Source organism: Pogoniulus pusillus, chromosome 9 (assembly GCF_015220805.1).
Source record: "Pogoniulus pusillus isolate bPogPus1 chromosome 9, bPogPus1.pri, whole genome shotgun sequence".
Classification (NCBI taxonomy): domain Eukaryota; kingdom Metazoa; phylum Chordata; class Aves; order Piciformes; family Lybiidae; genus Pogoniulus; species Pogoniulus pusillus.
The window spans coordinates 28,467,537-28,492,361 of NC_087272.1; the positions used below are offsets into that span (position 1 = coordinate 28,467,537).

Genomic DNA, 24,825 nt, shown 5'->3' on the forward strand with positions numbered 1-24,825 from the left:
AGCTTTCCTGACACAAAATGAACTGCCATGTGCCCATAAGAATAAAGCTAGATTAGTTGGTGGCCAGGCACAAGCAGGGCTCCCCAGAGTTCAGTACTAGAGCTTGTAATATCAACGATCTCAATGAATGCACCCTCAGTTTGCAGATGTGTTATGGAGGGTGGCAAAGCCCCTGAAAGGTCCCCATGCCATGAAGGTTACAGTGTCTCACATTTACGCCAGAAGCATCGTAAAACCAAAACAATCATCTAGTCCCATGAGAAGTCTCCTCCCTAGAGGAGATAAAAGGTAAACATAGGCCTTGTTTTCCAACTTTCGGCCTTGGTTCTCATGCACACTGACCACCTGCTGATGGGCCGAGCTTTGGGTGGTCCTACAGGTTGTTTTGGTAAGAACTGTCCAACTATATAGGTTAATTATAACTTTGTACCAATCTGTAATAATATCGTAAAAATTGTCAGAACAGGTGAACACACCTCTTTTGAACATTATAAAATGGTGTGTCTGCCTGCTTCGTTGTTCGGACCACTCGGACTGTTCAGAACTGCTTGGACTGTTCGGGTCGGCTGGTTCAGTTCATATGCTACCAACCTGCCTGCGGCCCGTTCCACCTTATCAGCCTGCTCTAGCATGCTTGCCTGCTTCGATCTGCCTGCTTGCTTCGGTCTCAGCCCGGCGTAAGACTGCTGACGCCCGACTCTCAGAGACCGAGGGCCTGCACGGACCCGATCCTGGCCGGGGGGGGAAAAGGGACAATGCCCTAGTGGTGCTCCGAAACCCTGCTAAGCTGCTGACTGTGAGTAGACTGATGAACTCTTAAATCGAAACTGAACAACTTCAAAGACTCAAAAATTCTTCAAAGAACCATAGACTCTCTTTTATTTACCATTTTCTGAAATGTTACTCTTTCCTAATTGAGAATAATTCACATGGGTAATTCGGTTTTCGGGAAGGGGATCTTCGCTTTTAGCAATAAATCACTGGGTCTCTACAAACCAGCCTCGCGCGTTTTCCCCATGAATTTCTCGTGAAACTGCGTTCCACGACAAGATGACATCAAGTTAGGTTGGAACACTGATCAGCTTGAGTGTAGAAAGGCTTTCTAGAGGGATCTGGATAGGCTGTATCAGTGAGCTAAGGACAGTGGTATGAGGTTAAACAGGGCCGAGTGCCAGGCCCTGCACATGGGTCACAATCCTATACAGGATTATGGACTTGGAGAAGAGTGGCTGGAAAGTGACTTGGTGGAAAAGGACCTGAGGGTGCCAGTTGATGGCCAGCTGAACATGAGCCAGAAGTGTGCTCAGCTGGCCAAGAAGGCCACCAGTGTTTCTAGTGTTAGAAACAGTATGGCCAGTAGGACTAGTGATTGCTCCCCTGTACCCTGTACTGGTGAGGGTGCATCTCAACTACTGTGCTCAGTTTTGGGCCTCTCACTGTTAAGAAAGATATTCAGATGCTGGAGAAGGTCCAGAGAAGGGCAATGAAGCTGATGAAGGGTCTGGAAAACAATTTTTATGAGGAGTGGTTGAGGGAACTGAGGTTGTCTAACCCTGAAGAAAAGGAGGATGGGGGGAGACCTTGGTCTTACAAGTGCTTGAAAAGAGGTTGTAGTGAGGTGAGGGTCAGTCTATTCTCCCAAGTAAAAAGTGACAGGAGGAGAAGAAATGGCCTTAAAACCAAAATCAGTTAAATAAACTAAGTGAAATAGAGTTCTGGATCAATTAAATGAGAACACAAATGTGCATTTATAAATGTAATAGGATTATTTATCTATTTTGCATACAAAGTCTGTAGTTGCATTAAAATTTGAGTTTTCATTTAGTGCCAGTTAAAATGATCAGGGAAAAAAAAAAACACAAACAAACAAGCAAACTAACAAGAAACAAAGAAAAAGAATACCAGAAAATAAGTGAGAAAAAGATAACATTCATTAGGATAATAATAAAACAGCAGAATGAGGACAAAATCTAGAAGAAATCAATTAAATCAAAACAGACAACCACATGTGAAATGTAACTAGAGAAAACAATACTTTTCTAAACTATCCACAAAGCATCTGTTGGGAGAAGGACTGAAAGCAAGCACGCCCAGGTTTAATTTCTTTTTCAGAAGTTATTATGGAAACCTGTTTGCTCAACTCTGGTTAAAGGAGCTACATGCAAAATAATAAAGCAGGAATTATCAGTGATTGATATGTTCTGGAAAATATGGATTTCCTTATACTACAGATTTCATTTTGCCTGTGATAAGTGTTTTTTCAAGTGTCTGTAAATCAGCTCTGAATTTTTCCATTTCAAAGCCCACTATATTTTCCATATTTGTTTGAAAGATGCTTTGACAAGGAAAACTATTACTCTTTATGACCCATTGAAATGCCATACATGATTTAAAGTGAAGTCTAAAATGGCCTCAAGTAAAGTCACATCTTGAAGTTTGACATGTGGCTTCTGGAATTAAATCAACATCAAGTGAAGACTAAATGCCTACACTTTCATCATTTCACTTTGTCCATTCATCACAGAACTTTGAAAGCTCTCAAATTATACCAGTTTGTGAACTAAGAAGTAGGAAAAAAACCCCTGCTATTTCATAGATTCACAAAATGCTTTGGTTTGGAATGGCCCTAAAAGGTCATCTAGTTCCAATTCCCATGCCATGGGCAGGGACATCTTCCACTTGATCAGGCTGCTCAGAGCTTCATACAATCTGCCTCTTAACCCCTCCAGGGAGGGAACATCCAACACCTCAGGCAACCTGTTCCAGTGTCGCACCACTCCTACTGTAAAGAATTTCTTCCTAATATCTAGCCTAAATCTGCCCTCAAACTTCAATCTATTCTCTCTTGTCCTGTCTCTACAAGCTGTTGCAAAAAGTCCCTTCCTGGCTTTCCTGTAGGCCACCTTCAGCTACTGGAAGGCTGCTATTAGGTCTCCACAGTCTTCTTTTCTCCAGGTTGAACAGTCCCAGCCCTTTCAGACCGTCTCCATAGGAGAGGTGGTCCAGCCTGATAACCTGTTCAAACTGATTGTTTGTATAGAAACTGAGGTATATGAAGTGCTCCAATTATTCTGTAAAATGTATTACTTTCATTAAGCTTAACTGTAAAAAAACATAAGGTTTTAAGGTCCCTTAAGGCTTCATCAGGAAAATTAGTAGTGCTTTCCAAAGTGAATGTGTAAAAATAATCTTCATATCCAGCAAAGTAGGTTTCTTTTATCAATAGTCCCACCATACAGCAGAAAGGAAATATCTTCTTCCATATAAATACTTCTAGAAGACAAAATTAATTAATGAGACCTGAGGAAGAAACTTAGGAAAAAAAATTATTGCATGCTGAGATATGTTGAAATATAATGAGATAAAAGATTTTTATACCAAGAAGAAAAAGAAAGGTGGAAGTAACTCAGATAATCTCAAGCCCTGTTTCAAATATAGAAGAAGAAACTGGGACAAATAGAGATTCAGCACTGAATAGACAATTGCTAAGAGGTAAACAGCAAGGCAAAAAAAAAATATGTTAACACAGAGCTGAAGCAAGTATTGTAACTAATCTGGCTTAGCAATATTTCATAGTTTTGAGAGAAATATGAAGGGGGGGGTTGTATGAAACAAGGAGAATATCAAAACGAAAACATTGCTGATGCACAACAAAAAGTTAACTACACAGAGGACAAAAATACAGTGGAGAATGGAATGGAGATGTATATTTTTAGGAAACAAAGCTTGTACAAGAAACACTGAATGGAGTGTTTTCACTAAAAGGAATTGCAGAGCTAGCACACATTTAATGAAAGAGAGTCAATTCCAGCAGAGCTAGATTGTTGTAACAATATCAGAGAACTACCGCTACAAAATGCATTCTTATGGAAAGCATTAGCCATAGAGATATGAATTGGAGAAACATCTTTATCTTCCTCTTTTCTGCTTGGACTCGAAGTACTATAATTCATTCATATGACACTGATCCCCGATCTGAGCTGTAAAACGAATCTGAGCTCCTGTGATCTTCCAAGTCCAGCTCACCACCAGGCTAAGGACCTCTTCATACATTTCACAGCAAAAGCCTGAGGAGGCATATGAATTGCCTCCTTAACTCTGAGTAAACACCAGGCAGGAGGAAGAATTATTTCACCTGAGGATACAGGAAAAAAAGTATTCTGTCTTCTATCATCATACAAACCTATTAGTGACATTGTTTCCTAACTCATCTGAAAAAAAAAGATCTGCATAAATTGCACAAAACTGTCAGTCATTTGTAGAGTCTTTCTTCACACACTGTGGACATAGCAGGCTTCTTGGACTGCAACTGTAGCTGAAATAAGTGTGTCTCCTGCAGGTCAGAATTTTTTCACTAGCTCCTTTACACCCAACAATATCTCTCTTTATCTGTGCAGTATGGTGGTTACCTTCAATTCAATCGCTGCTAGTTTATCGTGAACATATTAGATATCATTATAACTTAGCACATGAGTAGTTTTATTAGCCTGTCATATCATGATAGATAGAAAAGTTCTGTCAAGGGGAGTCAACATTTTCTACTGCAAAGTCAATCTCAGGCATCTCATGCGCTTCAAAAGCCTTCCAAAGGGAGTGTTAACTGAATACAACACAAACCTAAAGTAGACAAACAACCTAGCTTACTGCAGTGAAACGTTTGATACAGCACAAAACATAACTCAAGATTAACAGCCTATTAAAAATGAAATCAAGCTATTAGAAGCCAACAAGCATGGGAATGGTTCTTTTTGTCATCCAGCTACTATCACATTTGATGTCGCATTAAATTGCCCATTGGGCAAAGCACTGAAAAGCTAATATGGGAATGCCTTGTTTATAATGTTTGCTTTCATCTGTGAATTACAAAAGCAATTCATCAATAACAAACCCAGTTTAAATGATGTATGAAGTGAACACAGCATTCTGCAACAACTGCTTCTTCCAGATAAGACCCAAGGATAAGCTGCATCCACAGGGGAATGAAAACAAGACACCACTGGGTTCCACAGGCAAAAAGCCATTTTACTTAGCATGAAGGACTTTTTATCGAGTGCAGTCATTTAGACAAATTATAATCAAGTCAAAAGAAGTCCTGATCCGTACTTTACAATTTTCCTATTAGCACTAAGTAAGGCTTCAAAGTGCTGTAATTTGATAACAAGTTCCTTAAATGCCACACAACGTGTACAATTTTCTCCATGAACAATGACATGATTCCCCTAAGATAGGTTTAATAAAGCCAAATGAATCGCTGGTTTCTGCTAGTTATTTATGAAACATTCAGGAACAGCTGCAAGAAATGTGCAACTTCCTAAATGGGTTCCGCCTCCAGCAGTTGTGTAGACCAGATGGGAGAGTGACAAGCTCCACTTAATGTGTCACAGCATCAACCTGATCATAAAATGGTACCAAACAAATCTCCTTGGAACAGGAGCCACCTGTTTACTATCAATACACCTTCTCTTTCTTGAACAGCAACTCTAATTTGTGATGTGCAACCTAAAAGACGCACCCCTTCAACCCCTTGGAGCAGCCCTCAGCAAACCGGCTTCCTTTGAAAATGAAAAACCCCAATGCCTCACTCTTTATAGTCAACCTCAGGCAGTTTAAAAGTCTTTAATTTATAAGTCTTGCTCAAAGATTAGTCAGTGCACCATCTTTCCACTGAGAATTTCCTGGGTTAATTATTCCAGTTTGCATTTGGTTTGTCTTCAACTCTTACTCAGTAAGTTATTAGAAACAGAAATCCACAATGCCTTCTGTTTTGCCTCAGTGCCAGAGCACTGGTCTGAAAGTCTCAGATCTGCTTTCTGCCTATAGTCATTATTTTCCCTAGCCTGAACAAGAATATATGATGTGAGGTCTGTTGCAGCTTACTCAGGAAGAGGTGTGAGGGGTCTCCAGATGTATGGAATGGCTTAGAAATAATTGTATGGGTCTGGTGAGAGGGACAGGACAATTTAATTAGGAAACACAGCCTTTCCAAACTTTCCAAATCATAATGCTTGCTTCGTAACAAATACTTCTTTTTGTCAGGAAGGGCTGTTGCAGTATCCTGTACAGAAGGGCACTTCCATTTTCCCTCTGTTTTAACAGGAACACGGTGGTACAAACACGGAGACCTGAACCTATTCCTCAGTGTAATTAGGGCTGTTTAGGCTGAGATTTCCCACAGCATGTATTTTGGTGCTGGAGCTGTGCCTAGATCTGTTGTGTTACACTAAACTTCAGGGAACTCACCTTGCCAAAAGCATTTGGGAGCACATTTCTGATGCTAACATGCAGTCCCAAGGAGGTCTAGACCCAGAGTAGTCATGTCTATGTCAAGGATCTCTGACAACTAACAAGCTTTCATTCTTAATGATTTGCAAACAAGTCACCTCTGCAGATGTTTAACTACCTAAACCTATCCAGTCCTGCTGATGTTTTGCTTGGATGGCTTTCATTTATGAAGTGTCAGATGCTCCCCATGTCAGCATCTGTTCATTCATGTGATAACTATTCTATTAGAAAAGCAGGATTTCAGCCATTTGAAATTATAGCTGGTATGACATTGACAACAGGAGTTGCTGTGATGGATGTCAGCCCACTCCAAAGGGTGATGTTGTTCCTAAAGTGAAAAAAGCGAGGAAACAGAACAGAGCTTTAAAAAGCACAAGCCTTGCCAATGTCAAAGGATAGAATTGATATTAGCTTACAGGGTTGTTTGGGTTTTTTTTTTTCCTAGTCTATAATGCAGATCCAACTTCTTCTTTTCCTCAGAAAATGATGAGGTGAAGAACTCCATCTAGGCTGTGTCTCCACATAGTCACTGCAACTAGAGACTGGTTTCATTTTGATCTGTATAAATGGTATCAGTTCCACTGCAGTGCTATCTCAGCTAAATGTAAAACTAAGAAACTCCTACAGTCTACTACATCATACTTTTTAAGAAGTAGGTTTGTCTGCTGTCACTTATAATAGCTCACCATTCTCAAAATGTCTGTGACTGTGAATCTTAACTGATATGCACTGTTGCTCTACAGATAAGTGCAAAGGGTTTCATTTTTTTTTTTTTTTTTTTGGTGGGGAGGTGTTAAAATACCACTGAAAATAGCTTTTATGGCAGTTTTTCATATATATATTAGTATTTCTAGGTTTGCAGCTGCTTAAAAGAAAGTATTACATCTGTTAGGACAAGTTAAAACCACAAAAACTAGGATGGCATTGCTATTTTAAATGAGATAAAGAAAATTAGAAAAATGAAAACAAAATCTGTGCTATCAGACAGAAATAGCAACCAATCTCAAACCTAAATGTTTCACATCAGAATATATCCCAGGTTCTCTTAAATAAATGGTGACTGTCCGTGATTCTTTCTGAACTCTCATTTGAATTTACCTCTTTAGTTCACTTTCTCATGCTGCAACAGACTTTCCTGGGTCTGAGCAACATCTTGGTATCACAAAATGATGAAAGAGTGAAACAAGTCCTGACAGCTACAATATCTGCCAGGAGCTGCCATGTATCTGCTGCAGGGGGTGAACTGAGTACCTCCCTAGAGACAAACTGTGGCTATGCACTATGCCAAGCAAAGACCTCCAAACACTAACTTGTCTAGTTTTAGTCTGAAAAATATTCTCCTCTTAGTCAAGACCTGTGGATATATTACTTTTCCTTAAAAAAAAAAAAAAAACCTGCAACAGGTTAGAATTCATATGACAAACAACATGAAACTACAAATAATATATATAGGCATATAAAAACAGTCCATTGTTAAAAGAATAACTGTATCCTATGATTACAAACTTGAGATCATGCTATATGCAAATCAGCAAATGCAAAATACACCTCTGAACATGCATAAACACTTCAATGGATGGATTTTTTTTCCACTTAAAGCCCTTGAAGTATTCACTGACTCACAGGCAGACCTGTTCCCTGACCTCTTTGCCTCAGTGTTGTCTTGCCATGGTGGCTGAGGCTGCCCTGAATGCTGCCCCTCCTCAGCTTGTTTGTCCTGCTCCTGTGCTGGCAACAGTGTGATGTGCTCCAGGCCTCAGAGAGCCAGCACCACTTGCAGCATTTCAGTGATACTCACTTTATGGCTGAGTTACAGCAGTGATGCAGGTGAGCATCTTTGCTCATCGAATTTAGAAATGTGAATGTCATGGGTTAGGGCTGGGCTGGCTGCTAGACAAATGACAGATGCCCTCTGTTAACCCCTCCTTCTTCCCAGAGGGGGAAGAGAAATGGAACAACAGAGAGAGACTTGGGCTGGAAAAGAAAACTAAAACAGATTTAATGAAAACAAGGACAACTATACACAAAATTAATATCAAACCAACCCTGCAATGGCAATCATGTCTTCATCACTACTGATGCTGTAGGCAGGCACTGGGTAAGTTGCAGACTGGACTCAAAATCAGATCTGGAAACCAGATTCAGAAATGCCTGGATAGAATCAAAGGCAGAAGAATGGACAAAGTCTTCTGTAGATGCTGGCCACTGAAAAAGGGGACTTAACCTTTGTGATCTCCTAGCTTTATACTGACTACCACACATATGCAATGGAATCCTTTGCTGGTCATTTTAGGGTCACCTGTCTTCTCTGCTCCTCTCTGAAAATGTGATGAATTACATACTGTATCCTCAATGTAGTACACAAGACTTGGGAGTAACCTTGGTCTCCACAGGAGCATATATACACAAGATCCCTTCTGCTAGTAACTACAAACTCCAAGCGTGATCACTTCTAGAAGCAGACACTGTCTGCAAAACTACACTGTTGTCTTTAGAAAGCACAGTTACTTAGAAGAAACCCAGATGAAAAATGAAATCACTGAACAGAATCACTTCTGTTTTAACTCAGAGCAGGACAGTGAAATAGCCAACAGAGCCTTGGAGTTGCTCCTGGGATGTATCCTATGACCAAAGAAATGTCAGACCAGTTTGAAGTCAAGTTCCTCAGGTGGTTTGCCTAAAACGAAAGTTACCATACATGGCCTAAATATTTAAATTTGATCTGGATTAATTTCGATATCCCGGCAAAGATTGTTAATAACTATGAAAACTGTTCATTAACATTAAAACTCATCAGAAAACTTATTCACAAGGTTCAAAAACGTAACAGTTTGGAAATTTATACACACAGGGAACAGGCAAAACTAGAGCACTCATTTCTTAAAGTGGCAAACACAAACACTGTACTGGAAGAGAAGATACTTGTGGTTAATTACACCACTTATCCACTAGAGGACACAGGAAGCCCTTTTCTGCTTATGGCAGAAGGCAATTAGTGAATTAGAAGAGGCTTTAAGTATTCACTCACAAAACATTATTAGACAGTACCCAAAGCATGTGGAGGGGTTGCCATCAGTGGCCTTAAAGCCATTAAGATGCTTTGGAGTTTTCCCAGGCAGCTGGGAGTCTATAGCATGGCCTCTGCCCTGGTTCCTCTTGATTCCCAGTTCAGCAGAAGCTTTACAGAGGGGCAGCAGGATGCATTGCAACATGCAGTCTTGACACATAGTCACGCTGGCTATGCAGGCTGATCACGTGCAGGTATTTGGAGCCTGTTCCTGGTAAGCTCTCAAAGCAGACAGTTTCCAGGCAACTTCAGGATACAATGAGGCAGCAGCAGCACACTGTGCTACCTGCTCATTCCTTTTTATCCACACAGCCTGAGACTAACGGGGCTTTGGACATAGATTAGCCAACCAGAATAGCATTTTGCCAAGCTTGACCATATTAGGTAAAGCCAGAGCTTCCACTTTCCTTTCTTGAAGTTGCTTCCCCAGCACAGAAGTGGGGAGAGCAGGGCGACATGTCTGAGCAAGACAGAGTCCTCTTTCCCACAGTTGCTTCTCCCAACAGCAGAAGAAGGGGGGAGAGCAGAAAAGCATGCCTGGGCAAGCCAGGACATGGATAAGCCCATTTCTGGCCTATCAGGCCTACCATGACACCCTGTGGCTGGATTCAGTCAAGCACATAACCCTGTGGTTGCACTCACTTCCATAGGAAATTGGTAAGACTGGTAATGCCAGCAGATGGTTTGAGCATAGTATTGACTGCTTGCTGAGTGTTATTAGCCTAAAGTCTGTGATCTACGAAGAACATTGCCCTACTATAATCATCTGGGGAAACCATCCCCCAAGTACACACAAATACTTCAATATTTTCTGTTCAGCAAAGCAGTCAGATAGCTACAGCACTGATTTTGCTGTGCCTCAGATGCTGAAGTCTGTTACACGCCTCTGAAATCACAGAATCAACCAGATTGGAAGAGACCTCCAAGATCATCCAGTCCAACCTAGCACCCAGCCCTAGCCAGTCAACCAGACCATGGCACTAAGTGCCTCAGCCAGGCTTTTCTTGAGCACCTCCAGGGACGGTGACTCCACCACCTCTCTGGGCAGCCCATTCCAACAGGAAATCACTCTCTCTGGGAAGAACTTCCTCCTAACATCCAGCCTATACCTCCCTCTGCACAACTTGAGATTGTGTCCCCTTGTTCTGTTGCTGGTTGTCTGGTAGAAGAGATCAACCCCCACCTGGCTACAGCCTCCCTTCAGGTATTTGTAGACAGCAATGAGGTCAGCCCTGAGCCTCCTCTTCTACAGGTTAAACAACCCCAGCTCCCTCAGCCTCTCCTCATAGGGTTTGTGCTCCAGGCCCCTCACCAGCTTGTTGCCCTTCTCTCAACATCTCTCTTGAATTGAGGAGTCCAGAACTGGACACAGTATTCAAGGTGTGGCCTGACCAGTGTTCAGTACTGCGGAAGAAAAGCTCCCTCATCCTACTGGCCACACTGTTCCTCATACAGGCCAGGATGCCATTGGCTCTCCTGGCCGGCCACCTGGGCACACTGCTGGCTCATGTTCAGCTACTATCTACCAGCACCTCCAGGTGCCTTTCTGCCTGGCTGCTCTCCAGCCACTCTGTCCCCAGCCTGTAGCACTGCTTGGAGTTGTTGTGGCCAAAGTGTAGAACCCTGCACTCAGCCTTGTTAAATCTCATCCCATTGGCCTCTGTTCAGCCAGCCTGTCAAGGTCCCTCTGCAGGGCTCTCCTACCCTCCAACCATAATGAACTTATCCTGAGCAGTGCCAACTGCAACTTCTCTTGTGTTTCAAATGCTATCCCTCTCTTTTACCCTCCCCAGTAGTTCATCAAGTCTAATGCATAATTAGCCTGTAGCACCAAAGGAGAACCAGTCAGAAGCATGCATTAGAAAATTTTTGTGTCCTTCAATTAACTTGCTGTACAAAAAAAACCAAAAACCTTACCAGCTAAATCTATCTCCCTGACAGCAAAACCTTCTGCTGTCTGTTACCCAATTTATTTTAAACAGCAATGCAGCTGAGAGGCATGATACTAGCTTAAAAATCTCAGCCTGTGCCAATCATTTGTTGTGACTGATTTCATATAAATGACAGAATATGGACAATCAGGCTTCTAAAGACAGGAATAAAAGAAATGAAAAAAGGCACCTGGGAAATTCTTTCAAGGACAAGTGATGGCATAAAGGAAGCAATATTGGTGAGTAGAAAAACAGAGATAGGAAAAGTCAAGGGATGCATAACAGGAATGCAAGCTGCTGACAAGCACTCCAATCCACTCGACTGAAAAAGATTGATTTGCTGTGCAACTGGTACCAGTTACACAGGGAAATCTGAAAAATTTAACACATCAAAAGCAAATATAATTACAGATTTCCAGCTATCTGACACTTGTGTAACACCCGTGACAATCTCACTTCAGAATCTTGAGCACAAAGAATTGTCTGACATGATCCTCCCAACTGTTAGTGCTTTATTAATTTACTGATTTGTACTGCTTTGCTTTAATTATATTAGTATATAGTATATAATTATTAGTAATATGCAGCATCTTTGATAAGCAGTCTGCCAATACTGCAGATAAAACAAGCTAGTTTGTATATGGCACCCTCTCATAAGCTTTATCACTGTGCATTAATCAAATTGACCTGCTGTTTTAACAGAATATAATTAAGACTATTTTCTTTCTTTCATGTGGCTGACATCCGTTCCCTAAAAATCAGAGTAGCTTCTTCCCTTGGTGCTTTTTAACTAAATAGCACTGTAAGACTCTGCAGCTTCAGAGAAGCTCATTTTTAATTAACAGACAGATAGAGGTCCTTGAAGGTTTCTCTTGCCAAAGAGATACCCATGTTCCTATGTTTCATCTTTCACATAAATCAGTAAGTAAACCCAAAATCAATATTTGTTTGTTCCTCATAAGAAAAATTTATTTTAAAGTTCTCTTTTGCTCTGTAAGATCACTGGCACAGTCTCTACCTGCACTGACCTTACAGAAGTTGTAGCCTAGATACATCACATCTCCACCCTCCACTAGCTTGCCCCACACATCCTTAATAAATCATTTAAAAAGCAGTGTTCATTATGAGGACAAAATATTTCTTTCACTTTATTTGCTACAAAGTATCTCCATACAGAAGCTAAGTATATTTCTGTATTACCTTTGGAAAACTTATATATCAGTCAGACTTAACGTTTTGTTAGGCATCATCTGACAAGATTCAGACACTAGTGCAGTAAAAGAAACTTTAAGATGATACAGTCAATGCTGTGAATTTCCCTCTAATGCTTTTCCAATTGATGATGAATAATTCATCCACCATTTTATGAGCCAAATGCTTGCATCAGTTCATCTTGATAACTTCAATAATTACTGATTTGTTGACTAGGTTTCTACTGGCCTTGTCAGCATACAGAGGCTTGTTCATTTCCAGTTCTCTAACAAGACTTTCTAAACTATTGACACATGCTCAATCCATCCCTGGACTCCTACCCTTTCAAATCAAATATATTGCACAAACACTATTTTGCTCTACTAACTTTCTTTCTTATTCTCCATTCTGCTGTGATCTCCCTATCTTGGCTATATAAAGCGGCCTGTAGCAGCCTGCATGTATAAGAACACTAAGCAGAACACCATAGTTTCCATAGACATGTTAAAGACATAAAGGTTTCTTTTTTACACAAAAGACTGCATTAGTCTACTACATAAAACAGACTATTTTCTTCACTGGGTTCAAATCCCTAAGCTCAATCTACTGCAGAAATCAGGCATCCATAATTGCTCCCTGAGAGAGCAAGCGCGCTTTCGCTCTCCATGCACAGCAGTGGAAGAGGTCCTGCTCTTGTCTGTAAGACAACACAAGCAGCAGTCGCTCAAGGGAGTACCTCATGAGCAAGAACAGCTTCAGTTACAACGCCGGCCTGAAAAAGGTGTGATTTGTTGTTTGCTCTGTTTTGATATCACGTCTCAGCTTCCCATATGATTAATGTAGTGCAGAACTGGTGCCAGGCAGTGGATGTCTGACCAAGACTTTCACTAGAACCGTTGACTTACATGAGACCCAAGACTTGAACTAAATTAATTTTGTTCAATTTTTTTTTCTGACTGCTTAGTTCTGTAAGGAGTTTTCTCTACTTTCTCATGGAAAATAACCGAGTGATACCATTTTTATAGCTGCAAAGACTTAGGCCTTTGTCAGCCTGTGTCAGTCCTTACACACAGCAGGCATGAAAAGAGTAAGCACGAGCTTCCTGACAGAGCACAGAGATGAATTTATCTACGCCACCTCCTTAATTTGAAAGAACAATGCTGAAAACCTACTTTATTTACGCCTACACTATGTCAGGCGCACGAACAGAATTTAAAACTAGAATAACAGATCATTTCATTACTCCTTCAGACACTTAGACACCACTCATAAAGCACACTGTACTATTGAAAGTTCCTGCATGTGCTTACACCATGAATACAAAGTGCATCTTAATGCGTGGCTTTTTTCTTCTTTTGGACCTACTTTCTTTTCTGCAAACAGGACACTACCAATGAATCCACCACAGAATTAACTAAAAAGGCTTTCTAAAAGTCCAAGTGTGGGAGTCATATCAGGTTAAGCTCAATCCCATCAAGCAGCTCTTTTGAATGACTGGATTGTGTTAACCCAGAGGGGAAAGCAGTGCTAGCAAGACAAGCTATGAATAAGTAAATGATAAAAGATTATGCAAATGATAGTTTTGCCTTTAGGTCAACATTAGGCAGGAATCTGAAATGCATTCAAAAGCAGACACCTGCATCTCTTATGCCTATTACAGTATTATTTTAGAAGCACAATCTTGAGAAAATCACTAGAATCCACATGTTGCAAATTACCATTTCCCTTCTCCCTTTCAAAAAATCAGAAAACTGTCCCCTTGGACAACTTCTCACATACATTCAGAATTTCCTTTCTTCCAGTTTTTTACTAGGTCTCCAACCTTGTTCATCCTAAACTAATAACAGTATTTTACATACTTATTACTGCACTTGGAACAAATTTTGAATAGCCTAAAGCTCTTTGTCATTGCAGGATCATTTCTTCTGTTCAGCAGTATGGCCACTTGCAATTGCATCACATGAGGATGTTTTCACATCCTCAGATAAAAGCATATTTATAGTCATGTCGGTCACCTTCGTTGTCAAGAAAAGAACCTCTGAGTCAGTTAATAAGACTAGAAAACAGTATCTAAAATATTCTTTCCATATTAATGCCAGGCTTCACACATTACCATTCCAACCATAATCATTTTCAAGGACTGACCAAGCTCCATTCCAGATTCCTTGGCTACTCTCCTACCTCTGTTCTGCTAGAACTGCTACCTGGAATCCACCCATACTCCCTGCTGTCCTCCTTTTCAATTATCCTAATTCAGTGATCCTCATTTCATAGCTCACCAATAACACATGGTCTGCAAGATGTAGCTTGCAATATGAATTTAAATGTTAAAAATTAGGCTAACAGGGAAAAAAAAAAACTATGAAGGTATCTGGAATATATTCATTGTAGAAACTGATTACTTGTGGGCTGTAACAATTAAAGATCAATGACTTATAATTTTTTTAATATGTTAGTCAGGCTTGTGTATTATTTTCTCTTTCACTTCTCTAGTTGTCAGGCTGAACCATGCAGTATTATCCTAGATACAGACTGCCAAATTCATTAGCTCAGAGAACATTAGCAATCTGCTCTGTTAGAACACCAAGGCTTCCTGCACTCCTGACTTTGTTGCTGCTTCTGTGGATGTGTGTCTTGAAAGCTGTTGAGTGTTTCTCCTCATTCTGCAGCCAGTAGAGAGTATCTTTTCAATCTCTTCCTACATTAGGTCATTACTCAAATTCTCTCAGAAAAAGGTTGCAACTTGGGGGGTTTTATTGAGTTTAAAGTACATCAGCAGAAGCACACTGCTCAGCAGTGCTGTTGTCCAGTAACTCAGAAAAAGATCTAAAAAGATCTTTAGAGTGATCATTGTTATATTTGCTTTATGTCTTCTGCATACAAATATATATGTATCCATCCAGTGCTCAACAGCATGCTCCTTACTCGGTCTGGCTTTTTTCTCCTGATGTTTCAGACATTTTAAAATTCATGATGGAGAGCCATCTTTAGACTGCTCCTTCTCTAATGCTTTAAGTGTTATTTTTTTTCCACATATTACTGCTACCTGACCTTCTTTTGTCCCTTTTCAAGTTCATTCAGTCAACAACTTTCACAAACTAGAAGCTAGCACACACATTTCAGCTGTTCTTCACTCAGTATACACTATGCATGAACTGGGACAGCTGCAGAGCATAGAGGAAAGGTACCCACCAGCAAGTTTTCTGAGTCCTCCTTTTCACTATATTGTGGTATCTTCTCATGCATATTTCTTGCACTGTTTACGAAGGAGAAGGAACTTAGAGATAAATACAAAGCTAGCCCAAACACACAGGACACAAAAATCAAAGCCAGCTCATGGACCAGCTATTCACTACAGATCCATATTAGTGATTTACAAATAAAATATGCATCATCTCCAAAGATACTAGAAATGACTGTTTAACAGCAGAAAAAATACTGTTTGTTTTATCACATGTCAGAATATTTTTAACTTTAAAATCTACAGAATTAGCAGAAATTCCCTCAACATGCTCCATTTATTACAAAAAGGAGAATTCAGAAAAGACAGGAAGAAACTGATAGCTCTGTTCCAACTCAGACTGCAACAAGTAGAGCCATGGTGCAAATATCAACTTGGGCCAACAGTTCATTAATCAGACCAGGACAGAGCACCAACTACACTATATACATCTAAACATTAATAATTCAGTAGCTGAGAATCTCTTCTGTTCACTATCTTTGCTTATACGATCACATTATAACTCTAGGTTGGACTGATGATCTTGGAGGTCTCTTCCAACCTGGTTGATTCTATGATTCTTACAGTACCTGCAACATCATGCACTTCATTTCACAATGGTAATTTCAGCCTTATATGCACAAATTATTTTAAAAAAATATTTTTGTCCTTTACTTGCCAAATTCTTGTTAAATTAGTAGAAGTACACAACTAGAAAAGTCAACATATTGTGCACTGCGTTGTATGTGCTTGGTAACAGGCAGTATTATCCTGTAGGTTATCAGACTACTACTGTCTTTTTAATGGCTAAACAAAGTGCCACTGTAGTATAACACTCAGTATTTCAAAGCACTGGTAACTACCTAAAGCCTTCACTAAATACTGACTTTGGAATATAGGTTACTTACAATAAGCATAGCATTTAATTCTGTAGCCAGAGAACTAAAAGCTCAATGATGCATTAGACAACATATTCACTGTGCATTGTTCTGTTGACAGGACTGTACATTATCTGAAAACAATGAATGTATCAGTACTATAAACTTGAATAAAAAAGCTGAAGGAGGAAAAATGCTGAAATGTGGGTTTGACCTCTCCTAGGATCACATGGCTAGAGTTGTAATAGATGGAACCAGAAATAATGACATTTTGAGGCAAGGAAATAAAAACTCTACCCACGAGATGGATGGTAAGTCACAAGATGATAACCAAATAAATCACATTGTTCCCAAAGTTCATTTTAAAATGGAAATAGCAGAGGTCTAAGAGACATCAATAAAAGCAACCTCCAAAGTGTAAGAAAGGCAACATCAGTCTTTTTTTCTGTAGCTCTGGATACATTATTCATTTGCAGTATTTTCCTACATTTAGGAGTGTGATTCGGTATTGCACTTATAGGTTAATTAAAGGCTTGCTTAAGTCCACACAACTTTTTTTCAGATACAGTGCTCTAGGTGGTTTTCCCTAGGTTAAAGAACGTGGTTTTGGAGAGCCAAATTCATTCTATAACAGCAAGGCATGATAAAGACTTATTACCTTGCAGAAAGTGTAGAAGTGTGTACATTTGTGTGTTACACAAGACAAGGTGCTATTTCCTTGCCCTACAAGCCATGAAGCAGCACATGATCTTTATATATCAGGTACTGTCAACAAACGCAAATAAAATCTGCCAGTCTATATCATGGTTCATCTCACCTGCACGGAACAGCTTCCCTTTAGTAAACATGCTGCCTTGTCATAAGGCAGACTCAACTCACACTGTCCTCTATATTTTTATACACCTGTACAACAAAATGAGCGGGAGCGAAGCAAGAAATAATTACTACTTCATAGCAGTATCACTTAAGAATATTGGGCAACATTACTCTTAAAAGCAGCATGATTCAGGAGCTGTGTAAGTCAAGATGAAAAAATCCAATTGGAATGAAAAGGTCAAACTGTCAGAAAACAGCATATTGAATAGCATATAGCCACAGGAGAGCAATGACAGGCAAAACTTAGCTTACTCAGATCCAATTTGGCCAGGACTTCAAGTTTATCATTCCACCACTTCAAAAACTGGCCTGGCATGATTAAAAGCTAAAAGTATGCTGCATTCAATTGTTTACTTGCATGGGAATTACAGCCTCCCCAGAATTTTACAATATGATGAATTTGTGTCTTTCACTTCCCAAAACTCCTATTTTTTTTCCCCAAAACAAAGAAAGATAATGGCAACAAAATATAATATTACAGACTATGGCAATTTTGTTGAGATTAAATTGAAACCTATGTTTATTCATAAAAATCTGAAAGCTATCTTCCATAACATAATTATTGTAGATTTCAAAAATCCCTAAACAAACCAGTACAAACCAACCACTGTTACCTGTGAAAGGCAATAAAGACAGAAACAAAGTCTGCAGCTTTGCAATTTGTATATCAGTCAGACAGCCTCCATTTCATAAAATCTGTGCAGAATCACAGGTCCACAAAATTCTGTCTTGAATTAAAAATGCTTCTCCTTACATCACCTGCCTGACTCTTGGAAGGAAACACACTAGATCAAATTTCTCCATGGGGAGTAAAAAACACAGAAGGAGGAAAGTGCTTTGTAATTATATGAAAGTCAGGACGTGTGCACAGCAGTCCCTTGCCTGATTAGTCACACAAATTTCACTGAGAGCAGCAAGCAGTGGCAACAGTGACAGTGCAAGTGACTGTTCCAGAGCAGCAATGCAGAATGGAAAGCACCCTCGTGGCCTGCTTCTAGATGGAAGAGGAAAAGCTTCAAAGAAACACTCATCCCTTGTTTCTGGCCACCAAATGCAAACAATAGTCATGACTGCCTGAAATGTAAAAGATTTGCTTTACACACAAGATAGTGGAGAGCAAGAAATATGACAGACATGAGGAGTGTGGAAGATGACTAGACACTAGAAACACATTCTCTCAAAGACAGAATAATGTAACAATTACAGTAAGTCAGGGAGTTTTGAAAACAAACGGTCATTCAACTTGGATATTAACGTAACTAAGTATATATAAATAGACATATATGCGTAGCTACACTTGTGTATCATCTCTAAATACAGCTACAGGACAACATGTCTTATGCTTAATAAGACATAGAACTGTTTCTAATCTTGGGAAAAAAGCCAAAGTAACATTAACAAGGACTGGAGAACAAAGGCATGATCAAATTCTGTCTGCTACAGTCCCTTGAAACTTCTTTTCCTCCTTCATCTGAGAAGTTGAGAAATAATTGCATTTGAGACAAAATCTCCCAGTGAACTCCCTTTCCTGGTGAACTCCCCAAATTCTCCTTCTAGTTTATATTCACAAAGCCTCTGAAAAAGTGAAGATTTCAAGACCATCATCTCCTTCAGTTTTATTTAAAGTGGGGAGCATATACAAAGAGCACTTGTATCATTTAATTTTCCTAACCTTCAAATGCATTTTCTCATTTAGAAATGTGTTTGCAGAGCATATGAAAAAAAAAACAGAACCTTGGCTGAGAAAATCTGTCTTTGCTTTATATATGCAGCTTCCTGAAAATGGAAACATCACAGTAATCCAATGAGACATTTAAGAAAGCCTTTATAATTTACATAAGTTGCTTCTCCTGCTAGCTATTCTTCAGCTACTGTAATTGTTATGCCAATAAATGTTAATGCTATCACCAAAAAACACACTCAAGTCTATTTTAAAGGTAATGCCAAGATTTTTCCCATAACATCTGCCAATGTTTGGGTAGATAAGTTAATGTCATCATGAAAATGGTTTTATTATTAGCATTACTGTTCTTGAATTCTCAGCATTACAAAGTCACCTACACAACTGACTAGGAAATAACATTGCAAAAATAAAATAAGAATGGCTGAAAATTATTCAGACCTTTCCCACAATGGATCAAGACAGACTTTCCAGAGTGCTACAACAGCCATCAGGATCTCTTTTACAGTGTCAGGAAGGGGTCACCTTCTCACAAGTTTGTCTACATTTACAGTGCTCTGCATTGAGTTGAATCTGCCAATGTGTATTCAATACCATACTGCCATCATGCCAGCTTCAAAATCAAAGTGCTGGCTGGAGCAAAGCATCATCATGGCTCTCGAAGTTCAGGTTGTAACATGAGAGCCTTCCTGTTTTGCTTGCTTCTTTCAGTTTCCAGGTTTTGGGGTGTTGGTCTTTTCTGTTGTGTTGGCATCTGTGTGCTTGGGTGGGGGGAACCACTTAATCGCTGGCTTCTGCTGCTGCTTCTGCTTTTGCCAAGGTGATTGTATAGTGTATGACCTCATTAATCCCCTTATCTCGACCCAGAGCAGGGTTAATTTCCCTCCTGTCTGTGGAGCATGGGATTTGCTTGTTAGAACAGACTGTGTTAAGCCAGGACTTACTTGGCTAAAGGAACTCTGACCATTCAATGCGTCATTTACTTTCAAGCTATTTCCAAAATGCATTCAATATATCTTAGATTGTAAGCTTAGGGAAAAGGATAAGACCAGTTAAGAAAAATTATACCAAGTGTGGGTAGCCTCTGTACCATAGACTAGGAGTCCTATATGTGGTTGGTTGGCTTTGAGTGGAAAGTGAGAAGTATATGTAGAAATGCTTGCTTGAGGATGATTTAGCAAATCAGAGTCATTTAACAGCATTTTTCTCCTGCCAGTCTTTGAGCAGGGAACTCCATTCCATATAGGACTATGCCTGCCTCAATTTTCATTTACTTTGCATTCCCTTTTTCTGCTGGAATCCTGTGAGTGCTTAAACTTGCCCTCAAAAACAGAGTACACTCAAAATCATCTTCCCACCTCTACATTAGGTCCCGAATCTCACTCTTGTTCCACTATCCACCTCCTCTCTCTAACTCAGCTTAAAATTAAGACTATTTTAAATAGTGAAAAAAATTGTTTGGAAACCTGGTTTTATGCCAGGAACACCACTACAATTTATGTACACCACTTAAGGTGTAAGACAAAAAATACAATTTTATCTCTCCATGACCTCAAATTTTTATTTCAATTTTCCAGTTTTCTTCTTCATTTTCTGCCAGCATTTATTTTTTACCACATACCCAAGTGTCATAAGGCATAATCAGGACTGAAGAACCACTTGGACTTGCAAAGCAGGACATGAATTTACTTAGTAAACAGCACCAATTACATATCTCAGGGACTCAGCAGTCTACAACTGAAACACAGCTTTACCACTGACTTACTGTGTGAGCTTAGTCAAGGCATTCCAGCCTTTGTTTCCTAGCTGTCATTTGGAAAGCATTATTTAACCCTGCAATAAAAAAGGCTGAAGATGCATAATTTACAGGCTTTATTTTAATACATAGCTTTATTAAAAGCTTGTACAAATGCATGACAGGATAGACTCCAGTCATCATAAAGAATAAAGCCCTCTCTCCTGTGGAAGTGTTGAACTTGATTTCTGATCATCCTACTCGAGTGTTAGAAATGCCATCACTTAACATTCTAAAAAAGGAAAAGCGAAAGCAAAGCCCTAAAGGAAGAATCTCTACTGGTTTAAGAGGGTTTAAGTTATATATTCTCCACTCCCTCAAACCTAATCAACATGTGCTATATTTAAGAAAGAAAATGCAATTTTAGTCACACAATTTAAATTGGTCATATAGAACCTAGAGCTATCAGTTTTGTTGAATCCCTGGGTGAACGGCACTTCAACTCTATCAAATTCAGCTCCAGCAGTGAACACCGATTCTCTCAAGGTTATTTTGTATCCGTAACGTAACCCAAATCCATCAATTAGATAAAGTCCTTTGGGTTAAAAATATGTAATAAGTTGTCCTAGCTCTAAGAAGATGAGTTTGATGAACCTGTCAGTATTACTAGCATTTATAAGCTGTGAACATTCTGTCGCTCAAGCTTTAGCAACAAATGCACCGTAACTATGGGATCTTCCACTGGGTACTCCCAGCCAAGGCAAGTGTTTCATTCTCTCATTATCTTTGACACTGTGCAGCCCAAGGAATAGCTTGATTCTCATACTATGGTATTTGGGAAATAAGCTTCTACGTGCTGCAAATATCATGCTGTTGTGTAACTCATTATTGCAGGGCACAAATTAAATTAAACCCAGCATTTTCAGAAGCTTGCAATGTATTCAAAGTGTTAGGGTGCACCACTGGTTGGGTTTGTTTTTTTTTTTTTTTTTCTAAAGCAATCCAGGCAAGGTCTCACAGCATCCCCCCATGACCTACTTAATAGCAAGGTAAAATTCAGATAGATAGGATATTCTGGAGGATGATAGGTCTCTAACAAGGGAGTCTATGTATTAGAACAGCTTGGGCAGAATTCTGAAAGGCTCTTCAGGAGGGTGATATGAGAAATGAAGTTCCTTTTTGTCTTTTCTCCTAAGGGGAAAAAAGAAATAAGGTCTCGTTCTCTCCTAATGGCTCAAGAACATACCAGATAAAGACCAGAGGGAAATCAGTCAAGAGGGCAGCAATCTTCCCCCGATGATCCTGTTCATACATTACATTTAAACACTGTTTTAGTCCAGTTTTGCAAACTTCTTCAGCCTTTGTTCCCCCAAAATTTCTGTACCTTTCTGCCCATACAATTTGAGATAAGGATCTCAAATACCTAACAATCCCTGTAAATTTGGGGAAATGCAATGGCATAGAAGAGAAAAAGAAACTCTGAAAGTGCCTTTACTGTCAGACAGGCTACAAAATTAGATCATTATCTTCAGATACAAAAGGATATACACAACAGACTCACTTTGGGATATAAACCCATAGGAAGCCAAGCTTCAGCCTTTCCACTGCCTAAAAAGCAACAGGGTTTTTTTGCAAACTGCTACATTTACCATGATTCTTCCAAGCTGTCCCAGATCTCTGCACCAATACTACTTGCAGAGACTGTTCAAGAAAGCACAGAGCAGTGCTGCCTCAACACAAACCAATTCCAGGCTAAGTTCATGTGCATTCTGCTCATATCCTCAGGTACTCTGATGTTTTGCTAATATGGGGAATCAAGCTCTCATATAACAGAATCAAGGTTATTTCACTAAGAGCAATGTCCCACATAATACTGACCACCTTTTATCAATTTCTTGCCACAGCAGATGCAGCTCCCAGCCTTCACTTGAAATCTTTTCTTGTATGTTAACAGTTCACCTATTTGCTCTTTATTAATTTCTCCTCATAAACTACAATATTTTTATCAGCTGAAATAATGATCTCCTGAGGTACTTGGCCCTGGACCTGTAAACTGTTAACACAAATTTGATTAAGAGACGGTCACTCTAGTGGACTCAGTGGAGCCTTTGACATGGGTAAAGGCTTTCATGGGGGACAGGTTTTCAGGGACAGGTTTTGATTTACAATTTATAGACACACTGGAAGATTCCTGTGTGAGTTCAACTCTTTCATAATATTTGACTCCCTTTCATAATTTCAGTGAGGTTCTTTGTCTCTATTTCCTTCCCTTTAAATTCTTTATGCTGACTTCATCGCTTGAATTCCCTATCCTCACACAATTAATTCTCATCATTTAGATATTTCACTCCTTCTTAACATGGATTCTGCTTCCTAAGCTAAGGACTGTTAAAAAAGACTCTAAAAAACAGATTTGTCCAAGACATACTACTCTTAAGAGAGGACAGGTGGAGGAGATATTTGTGCTTTAATGTAATAGTAAATACACACCAAGCAGTGCTTACAGCAGCACAGTTACACATAACAGCAGATTGCTGACAAATGACAGATAGACTTTATCCTGAATCCTCAGCGGGGAGCTCAAATCTGTATTTTTTAAACCCATCTGGTGTATTCAGTACTCTTGGTGCAATGAAGCCAACACAAGAAAAATATGCAAAACGTGGTTTCTCTCTCTCCTTCCGTTCTCCTTAGCAGTTCCAGCTCCCAATTAATTATAGATATCTGCTCCTCACAATGACAGACAACTTAGTTGTTTCATTGGAAACAGTTTGGCTTAATTACTTCTGGCATTTCAGCCAGCACATTGTGAGCTTTCTCACAATTTTACAGCATTTAAATACATAAATGAAAACAAAAGCAACAACACACACACAAATCAACAAATAAATAAATAGCCTATCTTCCCAGCAGCTAACACAATTTATTTGGCTTCATGGTAATGCAGACCACAATTGACAAATCATGAACAACCAGTTCAACCAGCAGCAAAAGAGTTGGGAGCCAGCCTCCCTAGCTTATTTACCACAAGATCTCTCACCCCAACCCACTCAAGCAGATTTCAAAGGAAGTACATTCATAGCCCCATGGTCCTGTTCAATAAGAAACAGCATAAAATTACAGGGAGGAAAAAAGACTGAGATAAAGAATCAAATTAATGGGCCAACTTTCAAGAAAAAAAAATACAGGTAAAAAAGACAGAGAGAGATGTTCCCCTGACCATTATCAGCCCAGGAGAGCCACCGAGGCCAGTGTGATGAAAGGTCTATGGTAAGTGAAACCGACAGTGGTGAATTTGTGGTCGTTTGAGCAGCCATGGGATTGTGGAAATCAGCAGTAAGAAATGTGGTTAATGGCACAAGCAGTTGCCCAAGGGAGGCTCAGGGAAAAAGGATTAATGACTGTCGAGGCCTGCTCCACTTCCACTCCTTCCCTGAAATGCCAAACTGCTGAGCCAGTTATCAATCAAGAATGTGAAATACATTGGTGGATTGATTGGGTTTGATACAGCGGCAGCTAGATACACTTTTGAATCCTCTTTGAAAACAATTTTTACTGTGCAATGCTGGAGAAAGCCAACAAATAATAAACCTGTCAGAGTACTCACCAAGTGCTCGTAAATACTAAAGCTGCTGTAGTGCCTTGCAGCTGCAAATGGGAACCATTCCAAAGCCTGAAAAATTGTCAATACTTAATCGTTGCATTTGATATCAATTCTGATTTAAACTTCTACTCTCTCTTTCCCCACGTCTTATCCTCCCTCAGCAGAAAGCACACAAGGCCTAATAAAGGACATGCTGATGGCCTGCCTTTCCTTTTAATGGGAACGGCATAGGGTTTCTTTCAGTCACACTCTTTTTGTCCTGTAACTTATTCCATTCTTCTGAGCCCTTTATTCTGAATGTCCATTTCAGGTTCAAAGTTGCATGTTTTTAAATAAGAGAATGAGGCTATATAAAAACCA

At 39.6% G+C, this 24,825-nt stretch overlaps 1 long non-coding RNA gene across 1 annotated transcript; it reads right to left on the minus strand.

Moving 5' to 3' along the window:
* Positions 1 to 3,672: 3,672 nt before the first annotated feature.
* Positions 3,673 to 24,534, minus strand: LOC135178476 (uncharacterized). Its single transcript, XR_010303564.1, has 3 exons — positions 24,469 to 24,534; positions 15,664 to 15,727; positions 3,673 to 4,135 (listed from the first exon to the last, which is right to left on the minus strand). It is a non-coding gene; the product is annotated as an uncharacterized LOC135178476 (long non-coding RNA).
* Between the last annotated feature and the right edge of the window lie 291 nt (positions 24,535 to 24,825).